Source organism: Cyanistes caeruleus, chromosome Z (genome assembly GCF_971803275.1).
Source record: "Cyanistes caeruleus chromosome Z, bCyaCae1.hap1.1, whole genome shotgun sequence".
Lineage (NCBI taxonomy): Eukaryota > Metazoa > Chordata > Aves > Passeriformes > Paridae > Cyanistes > Cyanistes caeruleus.
The window spans coordinates 60,912,231-60,924,786 of record NC_141732.1 but is presented as its reverse complement, the minus strand read 5'-3'; the positions used below and the strand labels follow the sequence as shown (position 1 = coordinate 60,924,786).

The 12,556-nt window shown below is 37.1% G+C and overlaps 1 long non-coding RNA gene across 1 annotated transcript; it reads left to right on the top strand.

The window, feature by feature from the left end:
- The first annotated feature begins 10,100 nt into the window (after window positions 1-10,100).
- Window positions 10,101-12,114, top strand: LOC147648501 (uncharacterized). Its single transcript, XR_015280122.1, has 2 exons — window positions 10,101-10,361; window positions 10,532-12,114. It is a non-coding gene; the product is annotated as an uncharacterized LOC147648501 (long non-coding RNA).
- The last annotated feature ends 442 nt before the right edge of the window (window positions 12,115-12,556 follow it).

Below are 12,556 nucleotides of genomic sequence, written 5' to 3'. Positions count from 1 at the left end.
TGATAGTGTTCAAGACTAAGTTGGATGGAGTTCTGAGCAACTTAGTCTAGTGGAAGGTGCCCCTGCCCATGGCAGGAGGTTAGAATAAGTTGATCTTTAAGGTCCCTTACAGCCAAAACCATTCTATGATTCTATCATTCTATGAGTTTTAGCTAAAAGTTAATCTTCAGTTTAACTACTACTGTTTTTTCTAGGCATTTCTTACATGCCTGCTATACACAACCCTGTTTTAAGATTTTGGACCTCAAATGCACGGCTTGAAAGAAGGTACTTCAGAAATATTGTTAATATACCATGCAGTGAGTGCACTAGAGAACTATGTGCATGGTGAGTCTAATGCATAGGGTGGACATGAGCATTTAATGCCCAGGAACTTTTCAAAAACTGCTGATACACAGACTCAAAACAGTACATGTATAGTGCAAAGTGAATACAATGATCAATTAATTCATAGAGGAAAATGAGTTGAGAAAGTATGACAACAAGAAAGGAGAGAGAGAAAATAGTGAAAAAGAGTAATTTAATTTTCACTGTCAAGAAAAGGATTTTAAATTTGAGGTGGTGATAAGGAGGGAGGCAATATGGAATGCAGAGAGAGCGAATAAGGTGGCTTGTCCTGTGTTCATGTATCAGGAAGCCCATTAGAGAGACACAGCCCATTGTTGTCATGAGCCATTTAAAGTAATACATAGACAGTGTTGGCTTTGGTCAGACTGTGAATAGCAAGACTTTTTGCAGGAGGTTCAATAGGGAAAAGAAGGCCACTTTTATTATCCATCAAAATATGCTTGTGCTAGGTACAGGAGGAAAAAAGAGATATTTTTTCATTAGATTTTCAAAGAGAAAAAAATGAGAAATGAGGCATTCACACAGCAGTACAGAGATAAGAGGCACAGCCAATGAACCTAAGGGAAGACAGCAGAAGAAAAGGTTTAGAGGGAAAACGAGCTTCTCTTTCCCACTGAACCTTGAGATGTCTACTTTCATCAGCAATTAATTCATTATTACATTATCTAGAGCTCTCAGTTGCAAAATCTAATAGTATTTTCAGGTTTGCTTAATAGCTTTGACCTGATTTCCATCATCCTTTCTCAAGGCTGTCTACTGCCAAAAGATGTTCTGAAACATTTACAGATATAGGTTAAGAATTAATTGACCAGAATTACAAATAGAAAATTTTAGCTTATATGAATGCTTTGAGATAGAACTTTTGGTGTTTTGAAGCACCACTCATAGGAGCATGTTACCATTCACTTGGTTTACATAATTTAGACCTGTGAAAGTGGTTTCAGCTGTCTTTGCTTTTTGTACCCTTCTTTGGATCAAATGTATCATATTTATCACAGAATCTCAGGTAGACCATAGACTTCACCATCCTGTTCTGGAAGAGAACATACTTTATATTGCTTCTACTACTAAGTGATTTCTCTGTCTCTCTTACAGTGTACACTACATTTTAAAACCATGCATCATATTCTGCATTTCCTCTCTAGGAAGCAAAGTCATATCCTAAATAAGAGGTATCATTGCAGATTTGCCAGGTGAGACACAGCACTTCATACAACTCTGGGGAAAAGGGAAAATTGATCAAGATACAAGGTGACCAGTATTAGAACATGACATACAAACTGTTCATTTAAGTTAAAAAATGTAGATGACAAGGAATAGTGCCTCATTTCTTGAAAACTGTGTCTGTTGATACTGAAATCAGCCAGATAGAAACTTTCTAACATGGTTTTGAGTATTAGAAAGCAGACATTCTTTACTGCAGCCTGGTCACTCAGAAGAGCCTTCCTCTAACTGAGTGTGCCAAGCATCCGTGAAGAGTGTTTATCATACACACTGATTAAAAATTCATTGGCTATCCCTGGTTACTTGATGTGTCTGTACCACGATATTTTACATAGCTGCATCCCTTATGGGTTATGGTTCTTTGGGGCCTGTCTTCAATGTCTGGTGTCCTTTTCAGGTGGCTGTTCTTCAACCCTCACTACTGAGTAAGCACAATATAATTGTTTTGTAAAACTTGTGCTTTGTCAGCCTTGCAGAGCTGCAGACCTGCTTGCATTTTGCATGGGTTCTGTTTGCCTGAGTTACATCCTTTATTTCTCTGTCATTTCTCAAAAATGCTGCTCTGTTCTACTGTCTTATCCCTGTCTTTGGCTAAACTTATGTGATGTATGGACAACTGAAAGGATTTCATTCATTGCCTTAAAGTGAGTGTGTGTAAATTCCAATTTTTAGCTTTTTCTTTCGCATGTCAAACTTGGGACAAAGTCATAGTTTATTAGTATGAAAATAATAAGAGTGTATATAAGTCTGTAAGATTTATGAATAGGTGGCAAAAGTCTCTTACAGAGAAGACCTCTAAGAATTGCAGTCATCTAAATAATTTCTTAAATCAACATTAATCTCTTCTTGTAAGTTAACAGTGCTAGGAAAGAAACAACTGCATTTAACCATTAATAAGAACCGAAAAAAAGGCCTTTAGAGCTTTATTTATGACTGTAAAGAATAAAACTGTAGGTGGGATTTTTTAGATCTCCCCAAGTGAGTTAAGCCTTAAAGTCCACATATCCCATCTTAATCTCATGTATATCAAAGGTGAAGGTGCTCTTCAAGAAAAAGTAAGGTCATAGCTCCCTTTGAAACTTTTATCGGCATTGAAGTTCTTTTAAATTCCAACTTTTGTAATAATGGAAAATAGTACAATAAAACTTCTGCCATTGGTGTCTGGAGGAGATAGAGCAGTAAATCTTTTCTCTCTGCAGATATTTATGGATTTTTATTAAATGTTTATGAGAGACTGAGAAAGAAATGGAGATAGATGGTGACAGTCCTAAGATGTATCAGCAGACTTACATCCTGAAAAAAATTTCTGCCACAGATTCTTTGTGAGGGTAAAGAGGCAAATTTTTCAGAAATGTTTTGTTCTTTGAAAGCCTTACGTTCTAAATCCAAAGCCTCTGTATGTCTAATTCACGTCCCTACAAGGGAACTAGGATTTCAGAACAGGGTTTAACCTCCTTAAGAGTATTTTCTACCTCCTCCATTTTCATATCTCTTCAGAACACATCTTTACATGCCTGCAGGAGTGGTTGCCCCAAAATGATCAACTGTGAAAAGCCTGTGAAGCGGATTTTATCAAAAGAATTATTACCATATTCATAAAGTAGTATCTCTGTGGACTTAGAGTCAAGTACTCGAAAGCTGTCACAGATCTTTTCTGCCTTTTCTCATCTACACTCTGAAAAAGTGTGTGAAGTTCCCATAAAATGGTACCCAAATGTTTTCTATTTTCTATATTACATGGCTTTATTTGCTTTATTTCAATTCCCAGTACACTGGATGACTTAAAATGACCATAAAACCCAAGTCTCTGAGAGAAATAACTAGTCACACTCTCATGTGTGTAAAAGTACACATTTAAATGCCTATTTCAAAATTACTTTAAATTGTAAGGTTATAAAAGCATTAGTAATAAAAGCATTCTATTTTTGGTTTAGTATATATTTTTTTATTAATTTGAAACTTGAGTTGAAATTGCTTGGAGTTACTTTCTTAAATAACTTCCAGATTGAACATGTCCATTTTGCCTGCAAATAAGATAGAGATACTGTGACTACAAATAGCTGTACTTGATTTGAATATGCAAAAATAGTATTTGCATGTGTGAACTTACTAGAAGGCAAGTAGGAGAGTTTTAAAAACAACATTATGTTTTTTTAATCTTCTGCAGGATGACTGGAATATTTATCAAACTGAAGGTACACATAGGAGTGTCAGGAAATTAACAAATTTTAAAAATGATGGAGGAAAAAAGGAAAATATCCAATTATAATCCAATATATTGTCATAATTTAGCACTCAATCATATTTTACTTGCTTCATAAGCACAAATAATAATAATAAACATATCAAAATTTAAATTAGTCAAATATTTCATAATAACAATCTGGTAGACATTGCTCTCCTTCAGTTACAGTCCCTCATCTTTTACTGTCTCCTGCTGTTCTGTATCCTAGTTCTGCATCTGGATGGAACTCAAATTCTATTCCTGCTACCTGAGAAAATCTGGAAGTTAAGAAGACAAATACTGGATAGGAAAAAGGAATAAATCAAATTAATGAACCACTCAGAACAATAGTGTAAGAACCAGACTCAGAGCAAAAAGGACATTGGTCTTAAAATAAGATTAATGACCATACTTGCACCAAATATTAAAATATTATAAGGTTATTTGAAGCAGCAGTCTGTAAATTATTATCTATGTTAAGACACTACCAAATGAAAGGTGTCTACACTTTTATATTTCTATTATTTAGCAATAATGTTAGAAATGTTTATTATAGAGAAATAATAATCATAGTTTGCGAAAGTGTAACACAAGTTTTGTGATACCATTATCAGCATTACATTAAACTGTATGAAATATTTTAAGTATCTAAGAAAACAGGTAGAACTGAATGATCACTCGTTCAGACTTTCTATCAAGAGCTTTCAAAAAACTTCAAATATTTTTCTTCACTGGATTTCCAGCTCCTAGCAGGGGATCTAAAACAGCAAAGATGACAAAAAGAACATACATTGCAAAATCTATGGGAGGTTATACTCAGTTTTAACAAAGAGTATATACAAAATCAAATCAGAAAATTCTTAAATTTCTAGTAAGATGTTTCTTTCATAAATACCTGACTAAATAATACATTATTTTGTTGAAAGACGTGGAGTTAATTGTAGTTTGAGGTTATCCTAACTGAGAGGCAATATGTTTTAAAAAGCTGTCAATTAACAGTGATGTAGGAGTCAATACCACAAAGATGCATACATATATTTATGTGCAGTAAAAAGTCATAGAAAATCAGGCAAGCATCTTGAGTTAATGACTTCATATTTAAAGCATGTTGTTTGATTTTGCAAAATGTTGCACACCTGGGAAGACAGAGCATTCCTCTTTGGAGATTTCACCAAATCTCAATCATAATTACACAATAAAAATGGTATGAAGAAAGTAATTAGCTAAGAAGAAAGGTAATTAGAAATACTAATACCATCAAAAATTATTGTATTGAAGATTTGTTGATAATTATTTTTTTTAATAGTTTGGTAGCATTTTGGTTTCAAGCATGTTTGGCAATTGCAATTGTTCTGCGTATTCTGTTCAAACATATAAAAAGGTGGGAAATTAGTTCTCAAACTGCTTCTTACTTGATTAAGTAACAGAACTAATTGTGAAAATCTGTCTTTCAAGACCAGACCTAGGATTTTACCAAGCTTTTTTGTCTTATTACATTACTGCTGTACTTTAACCTAGCATAATTCTTCACTCTGATCATATTTGTTGTATAGAGACCACATGCTTGATTTCTGTCTTGTATGTGGTATAATTTAAAAATTAAGAAAAAAAAAAGAAAAGAAGAACAAAAAACTATCTAAAGAGAGAATGTGATTTAATTTATGGGACTCACCATTACACTGTAACCTATATATACCAATTTTAAAATTATTTATTGTAAGACTATGTGTTTACTTATGCACCAATGTATTCTTGCACTTAAATAAAAAGCTGTAGCAGTTAGCCTATGTGATTAGTTCATGTGTTAACATGTTGATATTTTCAGCATGTATATCGATAGATAAAACACTAACTTTTTAATTTTTATGCTAATTCCTAATTTTTGAAGAGATTTCTTTTAATAGAACTGTAAGGCTTCCTTCTGTGTTAAAAATCCTTTACTTCTGGATTTGCTATTACTCAGATATTTTGGAAGAACTACTCCAAACTAAATAATTAAGACACATTTCTAAAATTAAATATTGATATATTCAGGAGATTTTAGATTTCCAAAAACGTTTTAAATGATGACTTGAGGTAGTTACTGCTATATCAGCATAAGCACTTTCTAGTATGATGTTGGCTATAGAATTTCCTAGACTGCTTTCTACCCTCACACTATTTATACAACCATGTAGTTCTCTATCAGCTGAGCAAGGGACTACTTCTAAAAGGTGACAAATAATAAGATTTTCAATATACTTATTTACAACAAACTTTCCTTAACTCTAGAGATCTGTTTTAAAACACAGATTAGTTTTGTAATTTTCAGCAGAAAAACAAAAACATGAATAATATGTATTATCTCTTTAGCCCCATAAATCTGAATAAACATATCATCATTAGTTTTGCCCTTAATTAGTGCGAATACTTCTTAAGACACCTAGATTATGCTCATACTTTTGAGAAGTTTAGCACCAGCAAAGCCACAAAATACATCACTCAAGTTTATCTAATCAGGGGGAATTCCAGTCTAGCATTTCTTTTACTGTATCCCATACGCCTGATTTGCAGATAATAATAGTAGACGGTAGATGAAAACCTGCTGTAAGATGATAAAACCAAGGCATTTTACTCCTCAAGAGTAAAAAATAAAGTTTTATCCATTATTGTGCTTAGAAAGAAAGACTGATTGGATGGCAAGAGACAACTTTGAAGGTGAACGAACTAGGGGAGTTTGTTCTCATGCAGGGAACCAGTTCAGACCTGCAAACAAAGAGTATATGGAATTTTACTTGTGAGCTTTGAAAAGTCAAAATCACCCTTTTTTTTTTTTTGCTTCATGCTTCCTCTTCAGAAGGAAGGTAAGTAAAAGAATTCTAATTATGCTAATTACTCCTATAGAAAAGACTGAAGAATTTAGATAGAATTTGAGAATACAGGAAAACAGCTCATAGTCACGTGCATCAAATTAACAGATTGTAGCTTGGTGTTTAAATCCATTCTTGGAACCATCCTCACCCACAAGCATTTTCTGAGCAATTTTCTTAACTATTCTCCCAGTTAAAGGTTCAAAACAAATTCATCTGTGGTAAACAACAGGAACACTTCTTCAAGCTTAAGATCAGGGACTGCTGACAACTTCACAGTCAATCTTACATTCTCCAAGTTTTACTGTAAAGTTTGCTGGTTATTAGTATCCCTTGTGAGTACCAATGATCTAATTTAAATTGTCTTGTGTTCTCCAGAGTCTCCTCTGATACTGTCTAGTATCTCGGAGAGATGTATTTTCTGTACAGAGCATTTGACATGCTACTACAGTATGTTTTACACACAGTACCTGTGGTTGATGGTGAATGGTATGAGTGCTGCATATCAGAGAAATTAGATTATTTTAAAATACTATTTTGTAGGAAATATTCTATTCATAATAAGAATGCACAGTGAAACTCAAGAGCAATAACTACATAGGTAATTCAAGTACACAGGTCTAGGGATTGGAGTATGTACTACAAATACATAATTATAATAAAAGAAATCCTTATAAATGTTAATCTTTCAATTAGAAAGTCTCAACATCCATAAAACAGAATGTTATTGGATGCTGCATTCTTTCACTGACAAATAAGTCTCCAACTGTTTAATGGGTAACTGTCAAAAATAAATTTCCTCTTATTAATTCATATACTATTCATATAATCCTGTGCCATATAATTCATATTCTCTTATCATCAAATTCTTTCAAGAAGTCAGCAAGTAACAGATAGGGTACAGGTTTTTTTACTATCTGCTTTCTTATATTAAGATGTTGTAATATTTTAGAATCAAACTGCATAAATTGCAAGATTTCTTAATCACATTTTCATAATTGAGCTTAAGACTGAGTTTGATGATGTGGTGTTGGCTGGGCAACCACAAACCATATGAAGTTTACCAAGAATATGGACCAGGTTATTCCCCTGGGATGGGACAACCCTGGATTTACAGACAGACAGGAATGAGAGGCTGGAGAGCAGTGCCATGGAAAGGGTCCTGGGAGTCCTGGTCCATGGCAAGTTGAATGTGAGCCAGCAGTGCCCTGGCAGCCAGGAGGGCCACCTCTGTCCTGGGGGCATCAGGGACATCGCCAGCCAGGCAAGGGAGGGGATTGTCCCGCTCTGCTCTGCTCTGGGGCAGCCTCACCTCGAGTGTTGGGGGCAGTTCTGGGTGCTGCACTGTTATAAGGACAGTGCTAGAGAGCACTCAGTGGAGGGCATGAAGATGGAGAAGGGCCTTGAGTGGAAGCTGTGTGAGGAGTGGCTGAGGTCATTTGGTCTGTTCAGCCTGGAGGAGACTGAGGGGAGACCCCATTGTGGTCTGTGAGGGGAAGAAAAGAGGCAGGCACTGATCTCTCTGGTGAGCAGTGACAGGACCCAAGGGAATGTGTCAGGGGAGGTTTAGGTTGGAAATCAGGAACAGGTTCTTCATCCTGGGGATGTTCAGGCAGTGAAGCAGACTCCTCAGGGATGCGGCCACATCACCAAAACTGCCAGAGTTTAAGAAGCATTTGGACAAGGCTCTCGGGCATGATCACACATGGTGTGATTTTTAGGGTTGTTTTGTGCAGGGTCAGGGATTGTACTCAGTGATCATTGTGAGATCTCATGGGCCCCTTCCAGCTCAGGATATTCTATGATTCTATGGTTTTTAAGGGTAATCAATTCATAGATCCACTAGAGTAACATTCCATTAGGAATTAAACTGAAACAAATATATAAAAAATATACTACATTCCTCTGTGGTCTAAGTTTACTGAAGTAAGTCAAGTTGTATTAGGAGAAAGTATAAATCTCATTCTGAGATAGAAAGCTAAACTAGTTCAAAAATTCCTGCTAGATATAAATGTAAACTGCATTTTAAAAAGGCAGGAGAATCCCAGGACTAAAATGTTAACACAGCAGAGTTAATCTCAGCTAGAATAATACAGAATATAGGAGAGATTACTTATAGTTTCCCACCATCTGAAACTATGCTCAGATGTGAAGTCAAGATGCAGATCTTGTGAAACTCTATATCCAAGAATATGGAGCTGTTTCCTGGCCCAGTATTCAAAGAATCATAGAACATGCTGAGTTGGAAGGGATCCATCAGGATAACTGAATCCAACTCCTGGCCCTGCACAGAACACCCCAAGAGTCACACCTGTGCCTGGCAGCATTATTGAAATTTTTCTCGAACTCTGGACTGTGGTCACAGGCTTGACGCTGTGACCACTTCCCTGGGGAGCCGGTCCTGGTATTATTGATATGGACATTGAAAATCGATGATTATTAAAAAAAAAAAAAAACAACCAAACAAAAAACAAAAAACAAACCAACAAAAAAAAACCCCAACAACAACAAAACAAAAGAAACAAACAAAAAAAACCAAAAAAAATTATTTGCTGTTTATTCTTTTTAAAACAAATCTTTAAAGAAAACCATACCTACCTGAAGATTCAGAGTATCCTCTGTGATCACTGAATTTATACAAAAATCTTTCTGCATTTCCCAGTATGCTAGTTCTTAGAAAATCAAACTTATAGAATGAACAAAAGTGGGGGAGCTATGGGGGGTTCTTTTTTCCCAGAAATTTCTAAACACAGTTTTCCATAATGCCTGCCCCATTAATCTTTTTGACACTTACTTGTGTCATAAATTGTAATAAGCTCTGTCCCTTCTGTTTTGAAAATGTCTTTGTTTTCTCCTGTATAGTTTAGGTTCATTTGCTTGTAGTAGCAACCACATCTAGCTTGTTAACCTGGTTTTTATACTATTCCATGTAAGTCTGGGTTTTGTGGCATTTTTTTTGACTGCTCTGTGACCTAATGGTTCCAAAGTAAATCTGGCATATACATTGTGGAGGAAGCCTGGAAAACGGTACATTCTGTACATATTCTTCCAGAATACCCAATGCTAAAATCAAATTAATAATTTCCTAAACTTAAGTTCAGAAAGTAATTTTAAAAATTAACATAAATACCTGTACATTTCAGCCAATGCTTCTTTTATGTATGTCTTGGTTTGAAAGACAGGTGTCTGCCAAGGGAGATGGGAATGCCTTGGAATGGAGAATATGATCCCCATCCCTCCAAATTATTCTCGATTTGAAATTAAAGGGCTTTCCAGCAAAGATATGAGAAAAGGAATATCAGTTCTTTTCTACTGTGTGCATGTCTAACAAGGCAAACCAACAGCAACGCCGGCAGGAGCAAGAAGCAGGAGCAGAGGCCCAGCCCCAGCCCTCTCTGGGCCGCAGCCGCTTCCCCTCGTGCAGTTCCGGCACCGCCGCCAGGGGGCGCTGCCGTGACGCCCCCGCCGGCAGGGGGCGCTGTGCCGCGCCTCCCGCCGCCTCCCTCACGCGGGGATGGCGGGCCCTGCCGGCGGAAGGGATGGGAAGGGGCTTCCCTTACAAATCCCGGTGTCCCCCCGGATAGCGAAAGGGGTGCAGCAGGAAACTCGGAGCGGCGGCTGGAACGGCGGAAGGGGTTAACCCGGGGCAGCAAGCAAGAGGCAGCGGAAACACCGCAGCTGTAGCTGGAGCCACGGGGCATCCCGGCAGGCAAGGGGTGTGTGGGTACAGTGTGGCGAAAAACTCGAGCGGTGGCTGGGGAAGTGGGCAGAGGCAGCCCGGCTCCCGAACACGGCAGGGAGAGGCTCCCTGGCAGGGGAAAGGGGCTCGATCCCGGGATTTCCCCTGAGTCACCCCACCAGATGGTGAAGGATCCTTTTTTTTCAGTGCGGCAAGGTGCCAGTAAGGTCCCAGTTCAGTGGCTGCTCTCACGAGCAAAGGCTCACCCACAGCACAAGAAGCAGGGCAGGACTGAGCTCCGGCAGCGGCAGCAAGTTCCCCGCACCAAGCAGCAGCTCGACCGTCCCCCTCCGAAGCCGGGAGAGCAAGAGACCCAGGAGCTGTGCCTAGTCCCCTTTTCCCCAGCCCAATTCTTGCTGTATCTCTGCCCCTCCGAGAGAAACCCCCCAGCTAAGAGAGCAGTCAGCCTCACTCTTCCTGTGGAAACCTCTTCTGTCTCTCCGAGCTATCAGTCGTCATGGTTTTGTAACAACAGGTGGGACACAATTCCAGGAGAGAAAAAAACAGAAGGAAAAATCCCAACTTCCCAACAATATATCATTGAGAAAACATACATTTCACTTTATCCTTAATATAACTCAATAGGTAGGTTTAGCCAATCTATCTGTTATAACAAGAAAAGCTGAATCAATTTAATTTGGTTTTGAAGCTATTCTAGGTACACAACTAGGTACACAACTGTAAAGGACATTTGTGCATCTATTTCAGTTCACAAAGTCTCTAAGTTTAAACAATTATAAATCATCCTTACAGGAGCAATTTTTTATTAAGAAGGAAAAAAAGCTTATATTTAATGTTCAAAGAAAAGACCAAGGTAAAAAAAAAAATCTCAGCCTAGTGAGATACTACTTTCTGCACCAAACATTTAATAATATGGAGGGGAAAAATAATTCTCAGTAGCCTACAACAAAACCCATAAAACAGTACAACAGTAGGCGTAAGAAGTACTGGCCACAGTATTCTCAAATCTGTTTATATTACAGAAGCCTACATAAAGCAGCATTTAGTGGCCTAATGGACCAGTTACTAGAATCCTGGGGTAGTATCTGAAAAGATCCGTTTTAAGTGAATTATTCTAGAAGGTTCTGGATGCTAAGCTACTTCAGGAGAGGATACAATTGCTAAGGACAGAAACCAAACGTACTTATTAAACTTTAAATACCAATATTACAGAAGCACTGTTTACTATGAAAATGAACTGTAAGTAAGGCTGATTTTTGTGGAAACAACCACTTCCAGTATCTTTCTTTGAGAAATAAGATGTTTTCATGTATGAACTTGTGGTATATATGTAAAACAAGAACAGAAAATAAACTTTATTGTAAGGAATTAAATTTACTTCCTAAAAATTAACTAACCCCTGAGCTTCAAAAGACTAGGCAAAAAAGCAGGAACTGAAAAACTACTAAATGTCATCCTTCCACTGAACTAAATCCTCATATGTCTGGAAACACAAAGCAAAACAATCAAAAAATCCAGTAAGATAAATCCTTGACATATTTTTGCTTTTCCTTTTTGGTTCATAAGAAGTTCTTTTGCATTTAGCAACTCTAAAGGGCCTTTGGTTTACTTACATATGTCACTGCCAAACAAAATCATTTGTGCTTTATCATTTCCTGGGTTACTGCACTTTTGTTCTTAACAGCCAGTTCTGTTGGTCACTGTTTGTCACAATCTCATTTGGGAGTCTGAACATGTTCTGCCTGCAATAAAAGCAAAGTCTGTTTCAACTAAGACTTAATTACCCTGCTTATTAAAAAATGTTTCTTTTAAAAAGCACACTTTATATGGTTTGGTTGTTAATTTCAAACAAGTCTAGGCCAAACCAAAAATCTTACCTAGATTCAAATGGTCTTGGATTTACGTCTTCCCTGAAGTAATTGTTCCTGAGGACTGGAAGAGCTACCAAGATGCTGCTACCAAGATACTGTACAAATTGTATGCTTGTCCTGCTGTGACAACAGCTATTTTGAGAGGCCACTAGTTAAAAATGTTGCTTCATGTGATGGGTAGTTTCTACCCATCACATGAAGTAATTAGGCTGTATTGACAAAGAAAATAACACAGGCTGCATTAAAGTTAAGAATGTAAGGTTATGTCTGAGGCAACTTATAATCAGAAAGCCACAGATGAAGCCACACATCTAGAAAAAAACAACAAACCACAGGTATT